General features: G+C 45.4%; 1 protein-coding gene across 2 annotated transcripts in view; it reads left to right on the forward strand.

Annotated features, from left to right (window-relative positions):
- NEGR1 (neuronal growth regulator 1) overlaps positions 1-25,938 on the forward strand; it is a 214,475-nt gene that overhangs the window by 72,470 nt on the left and 116,067 nt on the right. The window lies entirely within an intron of this gene.

Below are 25,938 nucleotides of genomic sequence, written 5' to 3' on the forward strand. Positions count from 1 at the left end.
CACAGCCTGTCCAGCTGTGTCCAGCTGTCCAGAAGCTGTGGCTACCCCATCCCTAGAAGTGTTCAAGGCCATGCTGGACGGGGCTTGGAGGAACCAGGTCTAGTGGAAGGTGTCCCTGCCCATGGCAGGGGATGGGACAAGATAAGCTTTAAGGTCTCTCTCAGTCCAAACCATTCCATCATTCTCTGAAAACTCAGTGGGTCTTTTGTGGATGTGTTGTGTGAGCTCTTCCCAAAGTTGTTTTGGGCTCCCTGAGAGATGCAGTCTGTAGTGGAGGGGGCTGTGCAATGTAGAGGATGAGAGGAGCACAGAGAGCAGGCAGGGAGTCTGTGTGTGTTGGGCTTCATTCAGAGTTGGTGGTTCCATGGGGGTCACTTCTGTTCCCTGAGAAGTTTCCTGCAGAGCTGGAAGCAGAAACCTGAGGACACCGAGTGCTCTTGGGACAAAACTCCCACCACTGGAGGAGATGGATTTGGTTACCATGTGCTGAGACTGTTGAGGTGTCCTGTGCAGGGCCAGGAATAGCACTCCATGTTCCTTGTCGGTCCCTTCCAGATCACCTAATCTAATCAAGTTGTTTGCATAACTACCTAATTTTTTGTTATTCTGATTGCATTACAAATACACATAAATAACAAGTCACGTTCAGATAAAATGAAACCAACAACTATTCATTCCCAGCCTTCAAAACCAATTAAAATTTGGTTAAATGTATGGCTGTTTTTCCATTCAAGAACTACGTAAAATACCTTCAAAATCTATTTCAGTTCCAGCTCATGTATTATACTAGTTCATTATAAAGCCTTTTAGTTAATTCACTTTATCCTTAAAGGCTTAAAATTCTAATTAAATTTCATATCTTACACCACATTCATTAATATATTCCTTTAAAAGCATTTATAATTCGTTGTCTTTATCACTTTTACAATTAAAAATGTTACTGTAGTTTGTATCTCAATAACGAACAGCAGCTGCCTCTCTAAGAAACACTAAAAAGGCACAGAAAAACTTTATCTCAACATTTCTTTTTCCTCCTCACACCCTAATTCCTGCTTCCAGAGTTGTCAGTGACCCAACAGAAGAGTCTCTTCCTGGCAGGCAGCATCCCTGACCTTCCCAATTCTCCTCTTCCCATAAGCCGGGGTACAGTAACAAAGCTGTTGGTGGGCACATGGGGCACAAAGGGAGGGTCGCAGATTTTCCAAGCAAATAAATTATTTAGAGGATTATTTTAAAAAATCTGTTTTTTTCCAGACTATCCTTGAACTGGGTACATTCCCAGGAAGCTCTGCCCTCTTTGGAGTGGCTCTACAGCTGCTCAAGTCCTGACTACAACTCTATTTGCATTATTAATGTGTTTTTAACAAATGATGTGTGAGGAGCAAGCTGTGAGTATTAAGCACAATTACCACTGAAATGAGAGTTATAATATTTCAGCATCTGGTGGTATTGCCAGTGGCCAACTAACAGCCTCCCACCAAGGCAAATCTGTGCAGCAACCAGAATTGGAAAAATTAAGTAGAAAAGAAAGGAAGGACATGCAAGTCTTATGCTGTAAGAAACAAATCCCAGAATTTATAGGTAAATTTAAACACAGAAGGCCTTGAGGCCAGATGAAAATATTCTGGGTTTAATTCAGAATTTCAGCTTCAAAGAAACAAGGAAACCAACCCAGTTATTTAGTTTGTCTGGGAGGTGTGTAAAATCTTTGTACACGTGCAAAATGTGCTCCCAGTAGATCATTTATGCCAAGACAGAAAGACTGTTTGATGTCTTTGGAAAATAAAGGAAATACGAACTCCAGAACACAATTAATGCCTCCAAATCCTATTTGGGACTGCCTCTGTGTGCCAGCTCTATGGAGGGGGTGTGGAGTGGGAGCTTCCAAGTGAAAGAGCAGGTCATGGTCAGTGCCATGGGAGGGCTCTCACTGCTGGGGGAGGACTGGCACGGAGAGCACAAGGTTTGAGGCATCGCTGCTCAGATTTGCCATTAGAAGCACAATCAAGGCTTGGGCAGTTGTGTCCCTATATTGGAGGGACAAGGAAGATGGGTTTCTCATAAGGGTCTGGTCTATGCCCCTTCCCTGGCAGGCCCTGCTCTCTAGGGCTCTGACATCTCCACTGGAGAGCCTCTCCAGTGGGTTCCTCATCCCCCCAGGATTCCGTGTGGAACAGGGACCCCACTCCCTGCCTGGGGATGTAACTCCCCTCACTCCACCCAGCCAGCACAACCTGTCCCCTGGCAGGATCTTCCCTTGGCCTTTCCTCCCTCACTGGTGTGTTTGTGATAGTCTGGGTTGAGCTTCTGTATGGACAGGTTGGGATTAAACCTGAGTAATCTCAATGTCTCTCATGATGTGTAAAACCTCCCGACCCCACTCCACTTCTGGCTGTGCTGAAGGCACCAATCTGGGCGTTGCTGCGCCGGCAATGGCTCTCCCTGGACTGTGTCTGGCTGCAGAGCCCAAGATGTGGGCTCAGTGAATGGTATCTTGGTGATGGGAAACTGAGGCAGAGGAGTGCATGGTTCTTCAATGTCCCTGGTAAAACAGAGCAAACAGAACTGTTTTAAGACAATGCTTTTTGGAAAAAGATTCATTTTATTGTCTCCTCTGATGATCTCGGCATCCAAACAAATGTTGATGCCACATTAGACACACACACTGCCTTGGGTCTCTGAAAGCCTAAGAAGATAATTGAATTCCAACAGTGACATCAATCTGATCAGTGCTCAAAATGGACATTCAAATTAGCATCTTTCCTAATATGGAATAATTATGCCAGAAATTAGAGGCGAGATGCTGGCACATATTTGCATCATATTTGCAGCCTAAAGGGCAGAGCTTTTCTGATGCTAATACCAACCTTGTAGGGTTTGTAAAGGGTTGGTTCGTACAGATTTTGGCTATTGGTGCCCACAAAGCCCAGCTGGAAATGTTCTACAGGTCCCAGCTGAGCATGGAGGAGCAGCACCAACTCCACTGAAGGATTTACACCACTGAGGATGTTTCTTGTTTTCTTGCATTTCCACTGAATCTTTTATTTCTCAAAGCCACAACAACTTTATAAGATGTTTTATTCCATGGATCTATCTTAGTAACACTTTCATCACTGCACTTTAGTACATAATTTCTTAGAATCATAGAACCCCGAATGGTTTAAGTTGGAAAGGACCTCAGAGCTCATCCCATTCCACTCCCTGCCATGGGCAGGGACACCTTCCACTAGACTAGGACTAGTCGTACATAAGCATTTCCATATTTATTCTTATTCCTCCCTGGGGATGTGTCCCAGCCAGCTGAGGGACAGCAGTGATGGGTGGCCTGGCCACTGCAGAGCAGGCTGGGTACGACCAGACTGGTTGTACTCAGACGCATCAAACCAACACAATGGGTATGGCCAAATCTCACCTTCGCTGCCAAAGTGAACCACGCTGGAAAATCCTTTTCTAAGACAGGTCACATTTCCATGTTTTTCCTTTGTTCACAAGCAGAGGAAGAATTTAACTCTCTGTACTGGCTGGATAGGAACAAGGGAAATGGAACAAGTTGTGCCAAGGGAGGTTCAGGTTGGACATCAGGGAAAATTTCTTCCCTGAAAGTGTGGTCAGGCATTGGAAGGGGCTGCCAGGGCAGTGGTGGAGTTGCCATCTCTGGAAGTGTTCAAAGGACAAGTAAAAGTGGCACTTGGTGGGTTGTTTTAGTGGATTTAACTCTCATCAAGCTCCAGCTCTATCACCCTTTCCCCCAGCCTTTTTTTGTTATTTTCTGCTTTGCTGCATTAAGATGCAATTATGCACTTCAGCTAATTGCTAGTTACTTAGTGTCAAAATGCATAATGTGTCTGAAATGTCCTCGACTTTTCTGTGTCAAAATCATGTGTAGCACAGGAAAAAAACATAAGCTATTAGTCTTGTCAAGAATTTACCTTAAAAGCTCCTTTTTTTCCTGATATATCACATTTTGAGCGCAGTGTTGTGATAATAAGCATTTAAAATGTATAAACTTTCTATTACACATTATTAGTTCTTGAGGCAGTTTATGTATAGGACTTATTTACTCAGAATTATAAATTCACATTTGGTTTGGCATAGACTTGGGGGCTGATAAGTGTAGAAACATTTTTACAGATTAATGTAACTGGACAGCAGCAAGTGCCAAAAAGCATTAGGAAAATGGAAATCTGTTTCACAGCTGAATTTACCCTTTTATTAGACACTGAATGTATTTGAATATTTTATTTCAAATATGTGTGAGGTAGCTGGAAAAAGGTTTAAATTCTAAAAATGGCATAATTAATGGCAGATCTAATAATGGCACACCTGGTTGAGGTATGCTTTCTTCTAAAAAAAGGAGCTTTTATCAGTTCACTTTGGAATACTGTTGTATTTTTATTTAAGAGCTCTTAAGTCACATAATTTTTGGCACATAAAAGTTATTCTTGAAGAAAACTAGGAAAGATACAGAGTCAGGTGAAAGAATGCTCAAAGAGTGAGTCTGGAGCAGTTTGATGTGGACTGTTGTGCCAAGAACACATAAAGAAGAGTTTAACTGGAACACTATTAGTCTTTCTTTAAATAAACTCTGTTTCATGGGTTGGATTTCAGCTACTTGTGGGACTGTGGAAAACAGGAGAATTCCCATTTTTGGCAGCTTTATTCCTACAAGTTGTAAAATTGGAGTCTCAGAAAGGCTGTAGGGCTTCAACAGGCAGGGATTTTTCTGTTCTTGGACTTAGTTTCTCTGAGGAAAGAATAGTTCCTCGGATCAAATCTGTTTAATTCTGTGGTTGAATAAAAATTACAGGAAATCTTCAGAATCTGGCATTCCACAGCTTTTTCCATCTGAATTGCCAGTTCATGAAAAGTTTAATGAGCAACATACCTAAAAACATAAACCAAATTAAAAGCACGCAGGGAATAATTGTGCCTCAAACCTCCCTCCCGTCAGCTGTACAATAGTTGCTAATTTTGATGATGTTTGGCATGAGAAAATAATAATAAAATGTAGTTTTGCCTATAGCTCTCTGTTATAGCCATTTTCGAAAGGAATTATTGAAAATACAACTAAGAAGAAACGTGAAAGGAAATACTAATAATATTCATAGATCTGAACTTTGCCTCCTTACCTGAACTACCTCTCCTGAACCAGGAGGATTGTTCTCTAGTTTCCTGATCCCTAATCAAGGGAGAAGTCATCCATGTGCATGTGACCAGTCTGGGCTGTAGAGGCACATTTCAAGACTGGGGTGGGGATGGTGCAGCACCTTCCTGCCTATCAGGGGTTCAGGAGGTCCTGGGACTTCTGGAACCTCCCTGAGAAGTACTTGGCCAACCCCCTCCACTGCAGGGCAGGGTCACTGTGGGCTCCTTGTCCTGACCCCTCCTCTTTAATTCTCACTTTGTACAGTGAGACATTGCCCAGTTGACTTGCACTCGAGCCACATCTGGGCCAGGTTTGGGTAGACTTGGATGATCCTTGTGGATCCCTCCCAACTCAGGAGACTCTGTGGGTCTACGAAGATGACTCCTCCATGTCCAGTGGAATAAAGGGCAACCATTAAATAAATCCCACATGACACCAATTTCTTCAATTCTGTGGGAATTTTTAACCCTACACATGAGTTATTAAACAAAATGTTACTTAGTGAGACCAGCATAGGCACTTTGTCATGGACAAGCAAATTTAGTGAAAATAACCAAAAAGTGAGAAAACTCAACAGTCTGCTCCAGTCCTGGTGTCTCTCCCTGCCATTCTCTGCTTTCCCTATCTATTTCTCTCCCAGGCTTGGCATGTCCCCAGCGTGTGTTTGCAGCTTCTCTGCCCACCTTTCCTCCATTTGACTCAAGCTCCCCTCTCCTTCACGTCTGATTTCCTCTTCCCAAGCCCTTTTTTTTTCTTGTTTGTTCTACTTTCTCATTAAGCTTGTCTTGGCTCTCTGCAGCCTGACCCATGTTTGGCTGGCAGGGTACATTTCACTGGCTGCTTCTCGTCTCCTCCAAGTACAAAAATATTGATATTTACAGATAGCTTGTTGTAAAAATCGATATTGCAGGAGGCAGAGCAGAACAGCTGCTGTGTGTGATCCGGTCCTGTCAGACTCCACCACGGAGAGGGCTCCAGGAAATTGGGAGAAGTGGTTACGAGTTTGGTCTGAGAGCACTGGGGTAGAACGATGCCATTTCTTGTGTTGCTTGTGAAAAGATACATTTATTATGAAAATAACCCAATCTGTCAGCGTCATTTCTGGCTCATGAGTGAGCACGGGAGAATGGCACCTTCCGTTCAAATTCCCCAGTGTATATTCCTTTGAAATCATGGGAAGACTGAGAGAATTGGGATTGTTCAACTTGGAGAAGAGAAGGCTCTGAGCTGACCTTATTGCAGCCTTCCAGTGCTCAGAGGGTCTCCAGGACAATGGAGAGGGACTCTGGGGCTGGGAGCAGTGGAATGGAAGTCCATGGAAGGTGTCCCTGCCCATGGAACAAGATGGACTTTTAAGAGCCCAAACCATTCTGGGATTTTGTGATTCTGGGATATCAGATGTCTGGTGTTCACACAGGACACCAGCAGTGGGTGAGCTCAGAGTCCCAGCAGCAGGAGTTCTACAAACCTGTTCCTGATGGCAGAGATGGGGATTTCTCCACTGTGTTTTAACAAAAAGCTTTAGGACAGGAGCTGAGAATTTACATGGACAACAATTCATCAGTTTTTTTCATCGCTATGGGAAAAGATTACTTGCTGAGGAAATAGGCTTTTTTCCCCATTCATATCCTAGAATTTAGAGGAGGAGCAAGAGCCTGGGCTCTGAGCAAATCCTCAATAATTACGAGTACCACAGTATGGGTAAAATTCAACCTTCATAATTTTCCTAAATAAGTCTGTACTTCTGTGCTTGAAGCTGCCTTAGGGAAGCTTGAACTAAGACATCATTTTTTCCTTAATTTTTGTGAAACATCTCTATTCAGGGATAGGAGCTTCTTGCTCATCTGAGTTACTTCATGAAAATGAGATGAAAGTGCTCCAGCCACACTTCCCAGTCTGCATTATGCAAATATGATTTATATAGAACCATTCCCTTAGGAATCAAGTCTTTCAAGTCTTTGAAGTAATAGAAACTTTTTTAGCACTTGGCTTTTCCAGCCACACTATCACCTGGTGGTTGGATCTTGTCAGTGCAGGAGCCTATCAGATATTCTCCTAATTCCCTTGATTAGTCTCTATGAAATTTGTTTGCAGCTGTCAAATACTTGCTGCAAACTCAAAGCACTTCAACACCTTTTAAATATTCACTGCTGTGTGCTTCCCTATTCCCTAGGGAGCCTCCACAATTGGGATTTTTAAACCCTGAAGGACCTTGGATGTCTGCATTCTTATTCATTTCTCTGTACCCGAGGGGTGCACTCAGAAGTGCAAGGTTGCTGTCAAGGAGCATCAGGTTTGGTGCTTCAAAGCAAGATTTGTGCTGTCCTTAGCCAGACTTCCAAAAGGAAGTGGTGACAGCAGGGCCTGGCGAGCTTGGAAGTGCTGCAGGAACCACCAACTCCATCTGTAAATGCCAGGGTGTGAAAGGCCAGAGTGGGATGAGCTCCCACTCAGCACAGGGGGTTTTGTTTGGAGCTCTGGCAGAAGCAGCAGCTCTTCCTGGTTTGGAGCACTGGGAGCAACTGATTAAGGAGTTGGGTGGGTCTCAGCCAAGGACCTGGCAAACCTGGTGGGCCCAGGGACTTGCTTTCAAAACCAGTTTAAATTGTGAACTGGCAGAGCTCTCCACAGAAAACTCCTGGAAGTGGAGAATACATTACCCCTTTTGCCTTGATAGGGCATTTAATTTGTGAGTAAGGAAGTAAGAGTTGTTTTAGTGGAAAAAAGAGACAGGAGGGAGTAAAGTTGTGTGACAGCTCAGGTGAAGGACTTTGACATTTGTGAGGTTTTATGCAGAGAAAAGTTTTTGATGTGCTGGTGCTCCTTGAGAATTTGGGGAATTGCATTTTTAATTATTTGTCAAGGGCAGCCAGAATCTTGGAAATGTGTTATCTTATGTTTTATAGGTTGCAACTGAAATAAATAAATGGGGCTGAGAGCTCAAATGACTCTGCACAGTGTGCAACAGCACTTAAACTGCTTTGGAGCACTGGAAGGATGGAATATATTCCAGCAACATATTGAACAATGGGACAGCTCATCTGGAGCCACGCAGCCAATTCTGTTTGCCTACCCTAAGCTATAATTAAGATTGACAAGGTTATCCAGAGAAGGAGAATAAATACTGTAGGAATTTTAGAGATGTTGACACATGACTAAAGAACAGCAAGAAATTAAATTTCTGGACAGAAAATATGAACATAATTAAGCCAAGGTTACTTGAGAAAATGTAGGGAATATTAGTGAGGGAATAATTGGGCTGGGAGCTTGACAGCTGATTTTGTACCATTTTCACAGAGTCACAGACTGGTTTGGGTTGGAAGGGACCTTAAAGCTTATCCAGTCCCACACTCTGCCACGAGCAGGAACACATTCCACTATTCCAGGTTGCTCCAAGCCCCATCCAACTTGGTCACTTCCAGGGATGAGGCAGCTACAGCTTCTCTGGAAAACCTGTGCCAGGACCTGACCACCCTCACAAGAAGAAGTTTTTTCCCAGTATCCCATCTAAACCTGCCCTGGCAGTGGGAAGCCGTTCCCCCTTGTCCTGTCCCTCCAGATGCTTGTCCAAAGTCCCTCTCCACCTTTCCTGTAGGCTCCCTTCAGGTCCTGGAAGGCCACGAATAGGTCGCCCCAAAGCTTTTCTTCTCCAGTTATTTTGGAAGGGCCTTTGTTGTGCTGGCTCAGAGCCCCCAGTGCAGATTCCAGTAGTGGCAATAATGCAACTGGTGTTAACTGGGATGGGAGAGCAGAGAGATAAGTGCTGTGAGTAGGTTGTGGAAGGGCTGGATTTTTTTATTGGCTGCTTTCAATGAGACAGAACATTTTTTGGTCAAAAATACAACTCCTATAAACATGACTGTTGTAAATCCTGCAGCTGTTTGGGGCTGCCCACCTCTCTGGCAGATTCTGGCAGCTCTGTGTGTGTCAGGTCATGTCCCAGTGCCCCTTGTCCCTCCCCCTGGCACTGCAGCCCTGCAGAACCCTGAGGGACCATGGTGGGATAAAGTTCTCCAGCTGCAGCAATTCTAGTCTCTGTTCCTCCTGACACTCTCTCAGCACTGCAATATGTTCTTTATTTACTATCATTTTCTGCATTAGCCTCCTCTGCAGCCATGCTAGGTGTGGGCATTCCCCACCCCTCCGTGCAGGTATTCCGAGGTGGACACAGGTGGAATGGTACCCAGCCCCTAAGCGGCAGCCAGCACTGATCAGGTGAAGGGAGATGTACTCCCATATAACTCTAGCTTTCCTCTTTCCTGTCTGCTTCTTGTACCTCCATATCATCGGCTGCTTTTTTTCCCTTGAACACAGCCAGATCACGGACTGACTCTTTCATCGCTCTTCTCCCCAGGGCTCTCTACCTACATCCTGTTTTAAGATCTATTTTCAGCTCTCTCTGGCAATTAACATGTGATATTGCAGTAAGTCTGTGCAGCAAAATTATCAGGTCATTTCCCTGAGATGTCCATTCTGGATAAACATGCAATCAGGCATCTGTGGTGGTACAGGAAGTTGTGTTTCCATTACTCTGCAATGCATGGATGGCCATCAACACCCCAACAGAATCTGTATTAAAGATACGCAAAATAATTAAGTCCGGTTTTTCTCTGCACACAAACTCAGGGCCATCACAGGAGTTAATTGGAGCTGAGTGTGTGCAGCACTGAAAAGCTGGGCCATCATTTTTTACAATGCTCTGCAAATATGTAATTTATGGGCAATTACGTGCATAAATTCTGGATCTTCTAAATTAAAACCAACAAAGGCCAGACCCTCTTACTGTTAAAAATGATGTGGATCCAGTGCTCTCTCTTTCCACAAGTGATTCCATCCCTTGGAATCGAGAATGGAACTCTGCCTGATCAGCCCTGGCCACTGGCGTCCAACAACGTGTCAATTTAGTGTCAGCGTCCCACCAACACTCACACCTCCCTCCCTTCCAGCATATGGGTTTGGAGGGGTTCTTGGGCCAATAGGGACAGTGGGAAAATAGATTTTGTATATGGTAGAAGTAAGTGGGTTTGGTCCATTTTCTTGGTGTTTTCTTATCCTTTTAGGAATGAAATGTTCCACATTTTGGGTTTGATTGCCTAGATTTGTCAGTCCTGCAGGAGTTTGAACATAACTGTGGTAGCTTTTAAAGCTTCAGCTTTTTAAAGAAAGGTGGCAGGTGGGCTGGGGGAGCTTGGAGCTCAGCACAGGCAAACTCACCCTGTTCGTGAAAAAAAGGGATGATTTTCCCCAGGGAATGGGGAGCGCAGCCTCTGTCCTGGTTTACACCTCCCGGGATTTCCTGACACCCCTCAGCTCTGAGGCATTGACAGAGACCTCTCCCCACTTGCTACTCTGATCCTTCACTCCTGCTAAGCCAGTAAATTCCAGCTAATTATCCCTCCCATGCTATAAATCAGAGTAAATGACTGATCTTGCCTCTTTGGCTTGAAAAGGAAGCTGTATTTTACAATGTGTGATGAAGAGGAGATTAAAGATAGGGAAAAGCAGTTACTGATTGTGTGTGTTCTCTCTGGGAATGGTTTTTATTCTGGAATTGCAGACACTGCTTAGGAGGACAAGCTGATTAATCTCAGTGGCTCTCACAGATTAATAACCTCACTCTGATTTGTGCTATTTACGGGGAGGTTCAAATGTTTGGGTTTTTTTAAATACTGAGAGATGTAGAGCAAATGTTTCGCAGTTAGCCCAGCCCAGCTCCTGGATTGACTGTATTCCACCTGTTCTTAGAATAATTGCTTAAAACCAGTTATTGATTGCTGGTGCTCTCAGCAGCAGTTCCACTCACAGTGCCAGGACACAGGGAGATGTGCTACTGCCGGCAGAGATCCATCTGTTTTCCCTGTTTTTTTATTCCATGGCCAGAGTAAGGTGATTGACCTCCTTCTTATAGAAGAGTAAAGCATTGTTACTGGCACAGGTTGCCCAGAGAAGCTGTGGCTGCCCCATCCCTGGAAGTGTCCAAGGCCAGATTGGACGGTGCTTGGAGCAACCTGGTCTAGTGGAAGATATTGCTGCCCATGGCAGGGGAATGGAAGGAGCTTTAAGTGCAGCCCAAACCATTCCATGATTCTGTGATAATATATTGCTTATAATAAGGTTAAATCTTTGTTCCTATTCATTTCCAGTCAAAGCAAAATCATGAGTTGATCCAAGGCTGGTAGAGGTCGAATTGTGATGTGGGAATAATGTTGGTGCTTCTCCCACAGCCATGTGTGCCCCAGGACACAAATTCCTCAATGGCTCTGTCTCAGTGTTCCTGTCTCATCTCTCCCGGCTCTGCCTGAATGAAACCAAGAAAAAAAAAGACCCAGAAATCTAAAAACGGCTCAAAGCGGGTGAGCAGCTGGAACATCGCTAAGCTCCTGGCAAGAGCTTTTGGAGTATTTGTCTGGGAGGGAGCAGGAAAGGTGGATTAGCAATCCTGGGGAACGGAGTAGGTTTTAATGAAGTCACTCTTTGCAAATGTCACGGCGAGGTTCCACCTGCAGTTTCAATTATTTCTGCTTAAAACATGGTCAGGTTTGGGTTTGGTTTGTTTGATTTCTCCTCTCTCCCAGCACCCTGGATTCAGCTTCCCTCTGAGAATCAGTGGAATTCTTCCAGTTCCATTTACTAAAGGGAACAGGAGCTGGTTCTGTGCTTGGCAGGGCTGGAACACCCTGGCACTGAGCAAAACTGAGGGTGCAGCCCAGCTCTGCCTGCTAAGGGAATTGGAGAGGGAAGCATATTTTTCCATTAATTTAAATAAACACTGATAAATAGCTGGGTCTGGACGTGTGGGATGAATAATTAAACAAGATGGTGTTGCTGTACAGTTCTTTTCAGAGCAGTCCTCCCATTTCTCCTCTGAGATGTTCCAGCTCAGCAGGAATAGGGCAGGTCGGGGTGGGGCTGGAGTACAGCAGGAACAGGGGGTAAGAGGAGAGCAGGCATAGAGCATGGTGGGGAATTAGAGGCCAGAAGGAAGAGGGGGAGAGAGGCCAGCAAGAACAGGGGTCAGAGAACAGCAGGGACAGAGCAGGGTGGGGGGTTAGAGGCCAGCAGGCTTTGCAAACACAAAATCCCGATTACCAACTGCCTTCCCTTCCCTTCCCTTGCCTTCCAGCCTGACCTGGTTTTGCTGGCTGCTCCCTCGCTGACAGGCGGTGTGCACTCCACAGTGTGTGGCTGCTGAGCCGCTCAAGACTGCAAGGCTGGAGCAGGGCGATAATTCCCCATGGGATTTCCCTAGGGAAAGCAGTGAGTGATGCTGGTGGTGGGCAGGGAAGGCACAGCTCAGGGCATCAAACACATCCCGTCACTACCCTTGTGAGTGTTCAGAAGGTGCTTCCCCAGCTTCCACAAGATATTCCTGTGCTCGGCTGTATTTGATTTTAGCCTTAATTTTAAACACCTTTCTGGGCAGGGGTATGAGTCACCCTGTTTCTATATAATGATTTTATAGTGATGGATGTACAGAACACACAGTGACAGAGTTGCAGGGTTAGTTATCACTTTATACACCACCCCCCCCCCCCAATGATTGGGGTTTATAAAGCAGTGACACAGCAAAGTACAGCAGATCATTTTGTGGTGTTTGGCATCACGCTGTCTGGAGTGGAGTGGGTAGAACCAGAGGTGCAATTATCCATCCATCCATTCAGATTATTTATTGTGGATTTTCCCTGTGCAATCCGAGCACCTCCCAGTACTGGGGAATACAAATGCTGTCACCTGGGAGGGACCAGCTCTCATTCTCCATGGGAGAAAAATGCCCAGTGGGATTATAAATACTTCCAATACTATTCATTTAGCTATTTATACAATAAATATGTGCTCATTCGTTCTCTGGCCAACAATTATTTTGTTTATCAAAACTGCAGAATGAAACACTGTTACTGGCACAGGTTGCCCAGAGAAGCCGTGGCTGCCCCATCCCTGGGAGTGACCAAGGCCAAGTTGGACAGGGCTTGGAGCAACCTGGGATAGTGGAAGATGTCCCTGTCCATGGCCGGGGATGAAATGAGATGAGCTTTAAGGTCCCTCCCAACCCAAACCATTCTGTGATTTAATCTAAAATCATACAAAGTTGCAGATGTTCTCCCTAAGTATGAATTTTAATGTATGTTGTGTGTTTTCCAGTGTGATTCCAGTGCATTATTTCCACCTGTTATCACACTCAGCTTCTTAATACACCTCATACAGAGGTAATCAATAATTGATAGAGTTTATAAAAGTCTATTTGTTCTGATGGGAAATTGTTAACTTTCAGAGATGTGCTTCTATCTTTCCTTTTCTTTTACAAGTAAAATGAACAGCCAACATATTTTGAACACAAGGAGAATTGGTACGTTTCCTTCAAAGGGAAAACATAAAGGGAAAAGAAAAAAAGAATTCTCATTAGTTATTACTATTAAAAAGCTGTTTATAGGTGATGTGTTAAAGGAAGTGTCTGCAGAGCAGTTCCCTGGTGCATATGGCTTATGCAAATGTTGTCGGGTTGCATCAAACTGTGCCTTGGAGCAGTCGAGGAAGGGAAATCTCTGGGAGGAGACTCAAGAGGCTCAGATGGATTTCCTGGGAATTATAAAAAGAGTTACACACGGGCAGTTCAATGGAAGTTTGTTTGGGCAGTCAATGAGTGTTGGGCAGTCAGTGAGTGCTTACTGAGCAGTCAGTGGGTGTTTGTTGGGAGGTCAGTGAGGATTTGTGTAGGTGCTCAGTGAGAGTTGGTGTATATGGTCAGTCACTGACTGACTGGGAAGGCAATTAGTGAAAGTTTGGGCAATCAGTGAAAGTTTGTTTGGGCAGTCAGGGAATGTTTACTTGGGAAAGCAATCAGTCAGTGTTTGTTTGGATAGTCAGTCAGGGAATGTTTGTTTGGGTGGGTTGTTGGTCCTTCCTCTCAGCTGGTTTCTCCCAAAGACCCTGTGCTGAGAAATGCCATTTTTGTCACCCAACAATAGATACATTTAATTCCAGAGAGAACTGAAATTCCCCATCTAAGCTCCCTTTTCCACAAAAGACTGGACCAGGTGACCTCTCGAGATTCCTGCCAGCGTGGGCTGTTGGATGTTTTATGAAATGATTTAAGCTGGTCCAGGACTGTGCTGTAAGACAGAGGCACCTCCGACCCCAGGACCTGACCCTGCATATCGGCAGCGGGCACTGAATGCTCAGATGGGGTTTCGCTCTCTGTAGCCAAGGTTATTGTGGGTTATCTGGGGTGAAATCCTGTCTTGCTGAAGTATTCCCTGAGCTGTGCACTCTTCTCCTAAGGCACTGCTCGTTTTCTGGCTGCACCAGCCCTGTCGAAGCAGCATGAGGAGAAGTTCTGGCAGGGGAAGGATGGCATCAGCCTCCCGTGACTCCTCTGCAGTGCTGCACTGGTGGAGTGCCCCAAGGGGCTGTTTCACACCGAGATCTACCCCCAGGGAGATGTGCAATAGTATTATTAATAATGTATTAGTATGGAGCAAACAGCTGTGGGGTTCATCCAAAAATCTGGCTGGTGCTGGCAAACACAACCTGAGCCATCTGTGCCAAGTCCCTGTATTTACATCATCCATCCACAACCAGCTCTTCATCCTGTAAATCAAGAGATCATTGTGATTCTGCTGAAAGATTCATTATAGCAAAGGACTGCAGCACAATTAAATTTGCCCTCTTTTATTATTTATCCCTAATATTCCAAATAGTGGTGTATCAACAAAGTAAATGTTCCAGGAGATAAACACATGATAAATGAATCAGCCCTGGTAGAAGTGAGACAAATTGAGTCATTTAGTCACTAGCTTGGGTGGAGAATTTTATTTCCTAGAAGCCTTTGGTATGTTGAAATTTTGTTTTCATTCCACAGAGGGATGAAAATTGTTTCTGAAATATTTTGACAAAAATGGAATTGTTGAAATGGCCTTGTCTGCCAGCAGCACTTTCTGAAATACATTATTATATACTACCTGCTTTGGGGGACACTTCTGTGGAATCTGTTCTGCCTGACAAAGAGCAAAGATCTCTCATAGATCATTCTGGGTTTTGAGTGGGAACTAAATCCGGGTCTGAGGTAATGGCAGAAACTTCATGGAAATGCGAATCTTCTCCTGATCTGCCTTTTAGCTTGTTTTCATTGTGTTGGAAAAGCAGCAGAGCTGGTCACACACCTCACACTGCTGGGCTGAGGAACTGCTGCAAGGAAATGCATTATTTGTAAAAACACCAACATGGGTAAAAGGATTCCAGAATGTTTTCATTTGGCTTTTTTTATAAGTTTTAACACAATTTCTCAGTTTAAAAAAGTGAGAGAGTACTCAAATTCTTTCAAATGCAGCAATGGCACTGCAACCCATGGCACTGACCTGCTGCCCTGGTGGGTCCAAGTGAGCAGTTCCAGGACTAGATATTCCCCCAGAGGGTGGTTGGGCACTGAACAGGCTCCCCAGGGCAGTGGTCACAGCACTGAGGCTGACAGAGCTCAAGGAGTGTTTGGACAATGCTCTCAGGGACAGGGTGGGATTGTTGGGGTGTCCTAGGCAGGGCCAGGAGTTGGACTCCATAATCCTTGTGGGTCCCTTCCAAGTCAGGATATTCCATGATTCTGTGACTGAAGGCGAATCACACTGACATCAGCCTGTGCAGAGCCCTCAGTGACCCTGGTGACAAAAGTATCCCAAGGCAGAGGGGGGTCCAGGGGAGGCTGAGCAGTACAGCCTGTGCTGGGGCTCAACCTGGCCCCTGCCCTTGCTGCCCCTTGACTGGGCAGTGTGTGCTTTGTGCTCTCCAGTCAAGAATCATTTCTGTTTGATTTTTGACTTGTTCAACATCTGGGGCTCAGAGAAATCGCTTTTCATGGAACACTTCTACAGGGAGCAGGAGGCTGTACCTGCATGGCCTCTGGTGCCATCACTGAGAACACTCATCACACCAGCAAGGGCAGGTCTGGCCTTTCTCCATCAGTGCTGTCATCCCCAGTGGTTACTGGTTTGTGCTGGGTGGCTGTGGGGGGAGAGGAGCCCCCCCAAAAAGGGGCTCATGGAGCTCCCGCAGTGCTGACAGTGCCACCTTCACTCCTCTGTCATCAATCCTCCCACCCTGGGGAGGAAGGAGAAGTCCTAGGGGGATATTGCTGGGTTTTGTTGGCAAATAAAAGCATTTTCTGATGGTAAGCATTGCAGAGAATGACAGGATTTAAAATTACAATTTGAACAGAGTTTTGCTGAGTTTGCCCCAAATCCAGCATAGCCCTTGCCCAGCACTGCCTAGGGCAGGGTCATGGCAGGGCTGGACAGCCTGGGCTAGACCTGCTGGGATGCTTTTCCATGAGAAACTATGCAGAAGTTTGGATTTCTGTTGAGAAGGCTCCAGCAGCACATCCTTTGCAAGTTCTGGCACACCAGTGTGTGACCCATGGATGCAGGAGTTTGGGTGGGTTTTGACTCTTTTGGTTTGTTTTTCCCCAGCTTTGAAGCCCTTCTGCACCAGAGACTGGTGAAGCTGCAGTATGAGGATGGGGCTGTGTTGGTCAGACATGTGGGTACCTCTGTGGCCCATTATTTATTTATAAACGAGCTGTCTCTGCTATAAAAAGCTTTGCAATAGCCCAATAATAAATGCATTCATCACCACATCTGCTGTAATCACTGCAGCTCCTGAGCTGCTATTTGGCTCTCATTAGCTGCAACTCCCATTCACCTATAATTTATGAGAAGCATACAATTATGTGTTATCACTACTTCAAGTGATTACTACACTGTATGTTTTTAAGATAATGGCATGGAACACTCGGTGATGAATTACACCTCTCCAGGTAGTTCTGCTTCTGTCATTAACTCTATTATTTTACTTAAACCAACCTGGGGGGCAGGGTTGGTATTACCTGCTCAGGGAAGAGTTCCAGGTCAGTGCTGATCCCATGAAGGACATGGAGCAGGATGCAGTTATCTCCCACCCTGCGTCCTCCCCGCTCACAGTGTAGATATTATTATGAGGAAATTGTAAACCACATCCTGTTGTCACTGGAAAGGGTTTTTTTCATTAAGCTTTGATAGGGGAAAACAGCCTTTTCAGGGAGAAAATGTGAAAGAGCAGGAATACTGAGAAATCCTGGAGCGCAGGCAGCAGCAGCCTCTGTCACTGCTGTGCCTGGAGAAGGGGGAGGTGAAGGTGCTTTCTCTCCCAGTGTTTTGTCCTGGTTTCTTTCCACCATGTCCTGTGTCTCTCCACAGCCAAGTGGGTCCTTGGCAGCTACGGAGCAGGAAATCTGAGGAGTTCTGCTGGTTAATGAACTCTATACCAATTCTCCAGAGGGGTGGAGGTTGTAGAGGAGCATAGCAGGGAGGTTAATTGTGCTAATTACTCATGGAAACTCAGGTAGCACGTTTCCCCATTTGTTTCAGGCAGTTTGCCAGATAAAAAGCTCAGCCTGTTGTCTGCTCCTTTTGGAAAAGTCCATGGATCAGCAAATATTTGTAGAAGTATCCTGGGTTTTCCCTAAGCTTGCAGATCTCAAATTATGAGCTGTTGTTTCACAAAGGAGTGTAATGGGCAGCTGAGGGTTTCAGGGAATCGAGGGTAGTGAGTGTGGAAGAATGTATTTAGAGGAGGGAATTATGAATTAGTGCATTGATATGGTATTAAATGAGTTATGGTGTTAAATGAGTTCTTTGATGGAAACACTGAACGAGATGTTCCAGGCGTGTCCTGTCTGTTCAGTTTGGAAGGGAAGGAGGTCCTATTGCATCCTTAGCCCCTTGGCTCTCAGAGTCAGGGAAGGTTTAGGTTGGATATAAGGAAAATTTCTCCACAGAAAGGTTTGTCCAGCCCTGGCACAAGCTGCCCAGAGCAGTGGTGGAGTCACCATCCCTGGAAGTGTTCAAAAAACGTGTGTCTGTGGCACTTGAGAACATGGGTTAGTGGTGAACATAGTTGTGGTGCTGGTTTGAGGGTTGTATTTGATGATCCTTGAGGTTTTTCCAGATGTAATGATTCTGTGAATAGACTGCTCTTTGCCTGAAGATGCCTTGGAGCAGAGGCTCCAAGGGAGAAGACAAAGCTGGAAGCCTGGTCATGCTCTCACAAGGTGCTGGTAAGAGCAAAGAAGGTTCTCCTGGAGGAATCCTCCCTGGGTGGCTTTCCAATGCCACAACAGCAGCACAAGGAACTGTGGCATCTTGATGACTCTGGAAGTGTTCTCCAACCTTAATGATTGCATGTTTCTATGATCTTTGTCCTGATGCTTGGCAGGAGCCAGGCTTTGGAGCCTTGTCATCCTTCATAGGGGAGATGCTGCATTTTTTGAACCTGATGAGAAAACTTACTCTAAAAAGAGATTTGGTACCAATTATGGTTCTTGGTACTTAAAAAGCAGAAGGACATGGAGCAGAGAACAAAGGAACCAGGCTCATCTGTGCTGGGAACACCACAGTGTTTGATCAGAGCTCTGCCCACCGCTGACAGGGAAAGAGAGAATTAACGGAGACATTGGATCTTGCAAGAAGGAAGACTGGGACCAGGGTGGGAGGAAGGAGAAAGGTTTTGGTGCCAGGCAGGTGCAGGGGTGGTGGGATCAGGTACTGGGGTGGACATGGTGGAGTGGTGGGGCCAGGACAGGCACAGAGGTGGCAGGACAGGGGGGCTCAGAGGGGACCAAAGCAGAGCCTGTGGTGTTTGCAGGACCTACAGGAAATGCTTCAATGTTCAGGGATATTTGCTATCAGCTAGTGGCTGCATGAACAGACAGCTCTGAAATCCATAGTGGATCCATTAGTGCCTCCTCCTTAATCCCCACTCGCCTGGTGCTATTTCAGACACGCAGAAGAGCAGAATTCCCAGTGGGTTTGGTATTTCTGGGAGCAGAAGAGAGCATATGGAGCTGGAAAAGTGTACACTCATGTAAAGAAACCTCTCCCCATCCCAGTCAAGTGCTGCCACCATCCTCTGAGCAGAAGACATTTAAAGGGAGATCTGAAGACTTGGGCATACAGTGGGAATTTCAGGCAAAGCAAAGCTAATTGTTGACTTTTGGTCTGTTTTGGCTGCTGTGAGACAGAGCTTGGGGTTCTGCTTTTAAACTCTGCTTTAGAACATCAGCTTGTATTCCCCATTTTACATAACTCCTTTTTTCCATCCTTTCCAGAGGGTATCTGTGTGGATTTGGATTTCAGTCTGACTTGGGAGGGTACTGTCTCCCTCTGTCCCTCTGCAGGAAAATGTGGTATTTGCATTTCACCAATAAATGGTGTTACTTCTTGGGGAGCTAAAAAACCCATCTTCCTAAGACTAAGATTTTTAAACTCTTTAGTACCCAGTCTCTCACCTTTCCTTCTTCCTGGAGTGACTCCTCTGCCATGTTCAATATTTCCTCACTTCAGGGATCACTTTGTGCCAGCAGCTGCAACCAAGCCCTGATCAGGTCTCCTCTCCAGGAAACCTCCCAGTCCATGTGTCTATTCTTTCAGGCCTGGCAGTGAAGAGTTAAGCTACCTGAGGAAAATGTGAGATTGGAGCTGCAGCATCTTTACACTCTGGATACCCTGAGCTGGGGGTGCAGCTGTGCTGGGGGCACCTTGAGCTTGGGGTGCTGATGCAGCTGGGGCTCAGTGGGCACCAGTCCCAACCTTGGCCACTGATGCATCAGCTCCCTGATGGACTCTGTAAATAAAGTTAAAAACTGTGATGATAATGAGCAGCTGTGCAGGTTTCTTTGAAGAATTCCAGGCTTTGAGCTACAGCTACAGCAGACACAGAAAAGCTGGTTTTGATCACAAAAGTAAAAGGGTCCAAAAACCAAGTGTCTTTAAGCTGAAAGAGGGCAGGGTAAGATTGGAGATTAGGGACAAATCCTTCCCTGTGAGGGTGGTGAGGCCCTGGCACAGGTTACTCAGAGAAGCTGTGGCTGCCTCATTCCTGGAAGTGTTCAAGGCCAGGTTGGACAGGGCTTGGAACAACCTGGTCTAGTGGAAGGTGTCCCTGCCTGTGGCAGAGGGACCAGATGAGCTTTAAGGTCTTTCCCAACCCAAACCATTCCAGGATTCTGTGATCAACTATAATCACACCTGAGTTATTTTTAACGTTTAGAGAAATTTCTTTGACAGAACAAACTTCTTAAATTTGTAAGAATCTGTGGAAAACAGGGATGATCTGTAAAAGGACTTTGCAAAGATTCTTAGCAGATTTCTGGTGTGATTTTCTGGTTCTGGAGCTTGGATGTCTCATTTTCTGTTCTGAGGTTGGAGATGTTTTTCTAGGCTGGCCCCGACCCTCGTGTTTCTCTCTCCTCTCACTGCTCAGCTCAAAGCCAGTCTCCTTTAAAGCAGAAGAAATTCAGCAACACTATTTTTTGCAGAGGTTTTCCATGCTCTGGGGGAAGCAGCTATAACTCAATGCCAAATGCAATTTTGCTGGGGAAAAAAATAAAAAAAGCTGCTGGAGTAAGCAATAAAAACACTTCACATCTGCTTTGGTGAACACTCGCCCACCACAGGGTGATGAAAGGGGCGGCTGCCATCCCTCGTGGGCGTCAGGCAGCATCTCCAGCACCCAGAACACCCATTACATAAAAACAGATGCGTTTTCAAGTCAAATTCTTCCAGGCTTCAAGGGAGAAGAAAGGATTCTTGGATTTGTGTAAATGAGATGGAACTTTTAACCTGAACTGCAACAGCACTGCTGATTTTAGAGACGCAGCCTGCACAGAAATGAGTCATGTTCCCACCTGGAATATGTGTCCTGCCATTGAGGGGATGTGATTTATGGAGGGGGCATCTCACAGAATGTTACTGGTGTGTCCTTTCAGTCAGAGAGGTATTTTGAAGGATTCTGCAGCTGGGCAGTGCAGATGCCACTCCTGAGTGGCATTTCCTGGCCATTTCCCACAGCTCCTGGTGCTCTCATGTCACACCTGGGGAGGGACCACCAAATGGAGGCCCCTGGGGCTGGTGGGTGCAATGAGAGGGCTGTGTGAGTTGAATTTACGTGCAGATTTATGAGACAGTTTTTAACTTACTTATCCTTTTAGCTTGGCAATCCAGGCCAAGTAAGGAATTGCACAAGGAGTGAATAAAATGGGTGAGGATAATGGGTGAGGAAAATGTCAGCATTTGTTACAGTTGAGTGAAGGATTTATTTTATGAGGGCCTGGAGGGACAGGACAAGGGGGAATGGCTTCCCATTGCCAGAGGGCAGGTTAGATATTGGGAAGAAATTCTTCCCTGTGAGGGTGGTGAGGCCCTGGCACAGGTTGCCCAGAGAAGCTGTGGCTGCCCCAGCCCTGGAAGTGTCCAAGGCCTGGTTGGACAGGGCTTGGAGCAACCTGGTCTAGTGGAAGGTGTCCCTGCCCATGGCAGAGGGTGGGACTGGATGAGCTTTAAGGTCTTTCCCAACCCAAACCAATCTGTGATTCTTAGATTATTTTCTTGTTAAACGCTGCCCAAGCACTATCCAGAAGCATTGTCCTTAAACCAGAGGAAATCAAAGGCTATTTGGAGATGGACAAGTGTCCCACATTCCTGTGTTCTATGGAATGTGGGAAGGCTCCACGTGCATTCCCATGCATTGTCCTTCAGGGGCAGCCAGCTGGGAGCCCCAGCCCTGGTGCACTGCGAGGTCTCCTAGAGACAGAGCCCATGTGCTGCTTTAATTAAGCACCTGCAAAGAACTGTTTTTTACAAAGATTAATAGGTCTCTGTTTTAATTATGGGGAAATAATAGACTACAGAGCTGGGAAAGAGGGAGGTGTAAAAAAAAGAGGATTAAAAACTTGAGGGAAGCTGGGTGAGACACATTTTTTCTGTACTTACAAATTACAGAAGATCATCCCCATTAATAATGATTGGAAAAATAATAAAGTACCCTCAGCCATGTATGACAGTTAACATTAAAATCTATTTTTTATGCTTGTTGAGTAGGGAATTTCTGATTACAATCATCAGTTAAAAAATAAATTGTATTTTTTTCCAATCTTCCAAGTTTAAAAATAGAAGAATTCTCTTCTGAGTTCAGCTCTGGTTTCATCAATAGTTTTCCAAGCTATGTAAAGGTAAAAAGAGCAAAAGTTACTTTCATTTTATGATTGTTATGCTTACTTTAATTGTGCTACAGTGTAATTATTAACAACTAAAAATAATTAGTCTTATGCATAGATTTTAGAAATTGCTTTGCAGGAAATGCTGTCATGAGTTTAAAAACAAACAATTCAAGAAAAGAGGAAAGGAGGAAGAGAGGGAAAGGTAGAAGAGAGTGAAAGGGAAAAATGAGGGAAGGCCACTGATATTTGCTTTTCAATAAATGAGTTCCCAATACATTAGTGTAGGAAATGTTTTAATCTGGGACTTTATTAAACCTCAGCATTCTTTGGCTTGAGTTGTCCCCCAGTGACAGGCAGTGATGGACCCCAGGTCCCACAGTCTTGGTCCTGTCGCTGTGGGCCTTCAGTGCTGGGATCCCACAGGCTTTGTGTGTGCCTTGGTCTGGGGTCATTATTAATGTATTTATGGCACTCACAACCGGGAGGCGAAGAGGAGCTGGGCTCTTGGCTTGAGGCTCAGCCTCATCCCAGAGGATTGCATTGGAAGGCTGCCAGCTCCTTGGAGCTTCCCATGAAATCGAAGCGCTGCTCGGCCTCATGTCTCGTGTTGGCTGAAAACTCGTGTTTGAGCTCCCTGAGGGGTTTGGAAAATCAAACACGCAAATCGTTCCAGACATAAGCTCAAATTTGAGGGTTTTATTAAATATTCACTTGGCCATTCCTGTTTTAGGGTTTTTAACACATTTTGCTCAGCTTTTCTGCTGCTTCCTTAAGGAACTAGAGGTTCTCAGGGAGGACTTTGGGCAGCCCTGTGACCTGCACTCCAGGCACTGAGTGTGGGCATCTCACTGTCCAGGCTGCACAGCAAGGTGCAGTCAGGATCCACACAGCTGGGGGCCCTGAACTGCTCACTGGGTTGCTCTGAAGGGTCCTTGCCTCTTCACAGCTGCCTTTCCTCCCCAGTCCTCACTCATGAGGAGGTTGTCACCAAGTGTGCTCTGATCCTGCAGTCCGAGGGGCCTGGACAGGGACAGTGTGTTTGTATAGCGGGCAGTTCATAGAATCCCATAAAGGTTTGGGTCGGAAGGGACCTTAAATCTCATCTCATTCCAAGCCCCTGCCATGGGCAGGGACACATTCCACCAGACCAGGTTGCTCCAAGCCCCATCTTCTTGAAGGAGCTGCACCACTGCAGGGTTTCAGTCACAAGAGCCAATGTGTTTCCCGGTATTATAGAATCATGGAATATCCTGACTTGGAAGGGACCCAGAGAGATCATCCAGTCCAGCTCCTTCCAGCTCCTGGCCCTGCCTAGGACACCCCAACAATCCTACCCTGTCCCTGAGAGCACTGTCCAAACACTCCTTGAGCTCTGTCAGCCTCTGGGCTGTGACCACTGCCCTGGGGAGCCTGTTCAGTGCCCAGCTACCCTCTGGGGGAAGAACCTTTTCCTGATATCCAGCCTAGACCTCTCCTGACACAGCTCCATGCCATGTTCATGTTGGTACACAGAAAAGAATACATAGTTGTCATTTCTTATCTGCAGCTTAAAAAATAGTGTAAACCCCAGTGTTCTTTGTTAAAATGAAGCCGTTCATCCAGTGGGGAACCCTGTGAGCAATGAGGAGCACAGAGATTGTCAGAGCCTAGGTATGAGGGTGGCTTGGGTGTCACAGAGTCCATGTGTGCTGCTCAGATCTCATGGGATTGCCTGGGGTTGGTGTTTTTATTGATCTCAGTGTTATTATTTGCAATTGTTCATCCACGTGCAATCATTTGGTTATGTCACACCAACCATATGTGAAAGGCTGCTCTTTCAAAGGAGATTGTAAAGGGATGGGGGGAAAGAGCCAAGCCATCATTTAAAGGGGGCAAATCCTTAATTGTTCTTGTTTCTGTTCCCCTACAGTAACTACAGCGTGGCCTCTGCTGGCCAGGGATTCACATGGGGGGACGTGGGCTCCGAGCTGCCTGTGGAAGAGTTTTAGGGAATAACTGTGTTTTCAGAACTGAAAAGTGATTTGCAAACAGCAAGGGATTAAATTTGTTAGATTAGAAAACATTTCCGAGATGAATCATTTGATTGCTGCTTCCATGGAGTAAATATGCACTTTATCCATCGCATTCCACGTGCATGATGGGAAAATACAGCACGTTGGCTGCTGTTAGCTCTGAAAGCCATCCTGTGCAAAGCATTCCAGCCAAATTCTGCAGCATTTCAAAATCACTTCACTCCCACACCCTGAGGGAACACGAATGAGGCTTGAGTAAGTGGAGAGAGGAGAGGTTTGGGCTGTTGAAAGAGCCTGTCTGAGGTGAAATATTTAATCTCTTTGCAAAGCATCTTATTTGGAGCTAATTTTTAGTTTGAAACAGGTGTTCTCACATACCACAACGTGCTTCGTCAGGGTCTGGACAATCACAGAATCATAAAAAGGCCTGGATTGGAAAGGACCTTACAGGTGATCCCATTCCACCCCCTGCCAGGGGCAGGGATACCTTCCACCAGCCCGGGTTCTTAGATTTGCTATAATTGACTGGATCCAGCTCTGCAGAGACAGCAGCAGAAAAGAAATATGGTGTAGAAAAACATCAGAGAATTAGAGCTTTCTCTGCTTCTCCCCACTTGACTGTTCATTAGAATAGATTTGAAAATGTTCATAAGACTTTGAAAGTGGCTCCTTGCCTTCTCTGGATGGGACCAGATCCTACAAAACTCCTCCTGCAGAGATTCACCGGTGTCTGCTGTGCTCTTCAGCCTCAAAGTGACAGTCACCAATGACATCCCAATTCTCTGCTATATAAACGGGGATTTTTTTATCCCATGTTGTATCTTCTGTCAGAACCCTTTCAGATTTAATGTTGAGATCATTAATTAAATGAATGGTTATTCTTATGATTCATTTCTGAAGAATTTCATCCTCATGTTTCTAGTTTCTTATTCCTAAAAGGAATGTCATTTTCCCCTTAAACAATACTGCCAGATGCTTAAGCCACAAAATCACCATTTTCTCCCTCCTAGTTTCTATAGTTGTGCTATTTTAATGTTTCATCAAAGAGATAAGCTCCATTGCATTCCCTTCTTCTGCTGGATTTCCTTTATGTGAAAACCTCTTTATCAAATAAAAATGTCCCATTAGTCTGTTGCACTTTGTATTACCTTCCTTATTACCTTCCTTCAGCCTTTAAAGTAATTTTAAAGCATGCATTCCCAAAGTGGGCATGGTGGTGAGCCTAAAATCTGCCTCGTTCATTCTCTACAGTTCCTTAAATTTATGGAAAGAAATGCAGATTTCCTAGTCCTACAGCATCACTCTCAGATTACTCCTGGATTTGCAGTTTCCTTCTCTCAAACCTGAGTACATCTAAGTTTTTCGCTGCCATTACTTCCTCTCTGCCTTTTCTCATATGCTGGATGTCACCTTCTTCATGGAAAGGTGGAGTAAAGTGTGCAGTGGGTGTTGATCCCCCATTAAATATTCTTAACCTCGCTGCAAACTAGCTCAGTCTCTCCATCAGCTCAGGAAATAAAGCTCTTTCTGCATGTTCTCCCTGTCCTTTTATCCCCTCCCTTTCCAGCCACTGCTGGGCTTTACAGGTTGGATGGGGCTTGGAGCAACCTGGTCTAGTGGAAGGTGTCCCTGCCCATGGCAAGGAGAGAACTGGATGAGCTTTAAGGTTCCTTCAACCCAAACCATTCCCTGATACTGTGATTTCATAAACTCTCTGAAAAGAGAAAAAAATTGGTTTGAATTCTACAGTGTCTTTATATATT

This window comes from Empidonax traillii, unplaced genomic scaffold, assembly GCF_003031625.1.
Source record: "Empidonax traillii isolate 1590-97213 ecotype Southwest subspecies unplaced genomic scaffold, ASM303162v1 scaffold309:size1915965, whole genome shotgun sequence".
NCBI lineage: Eukaryota > Metazoa > Chordata > Aves > Passeriformes > Tyrannidae > Empidonax > Empidonax traillii.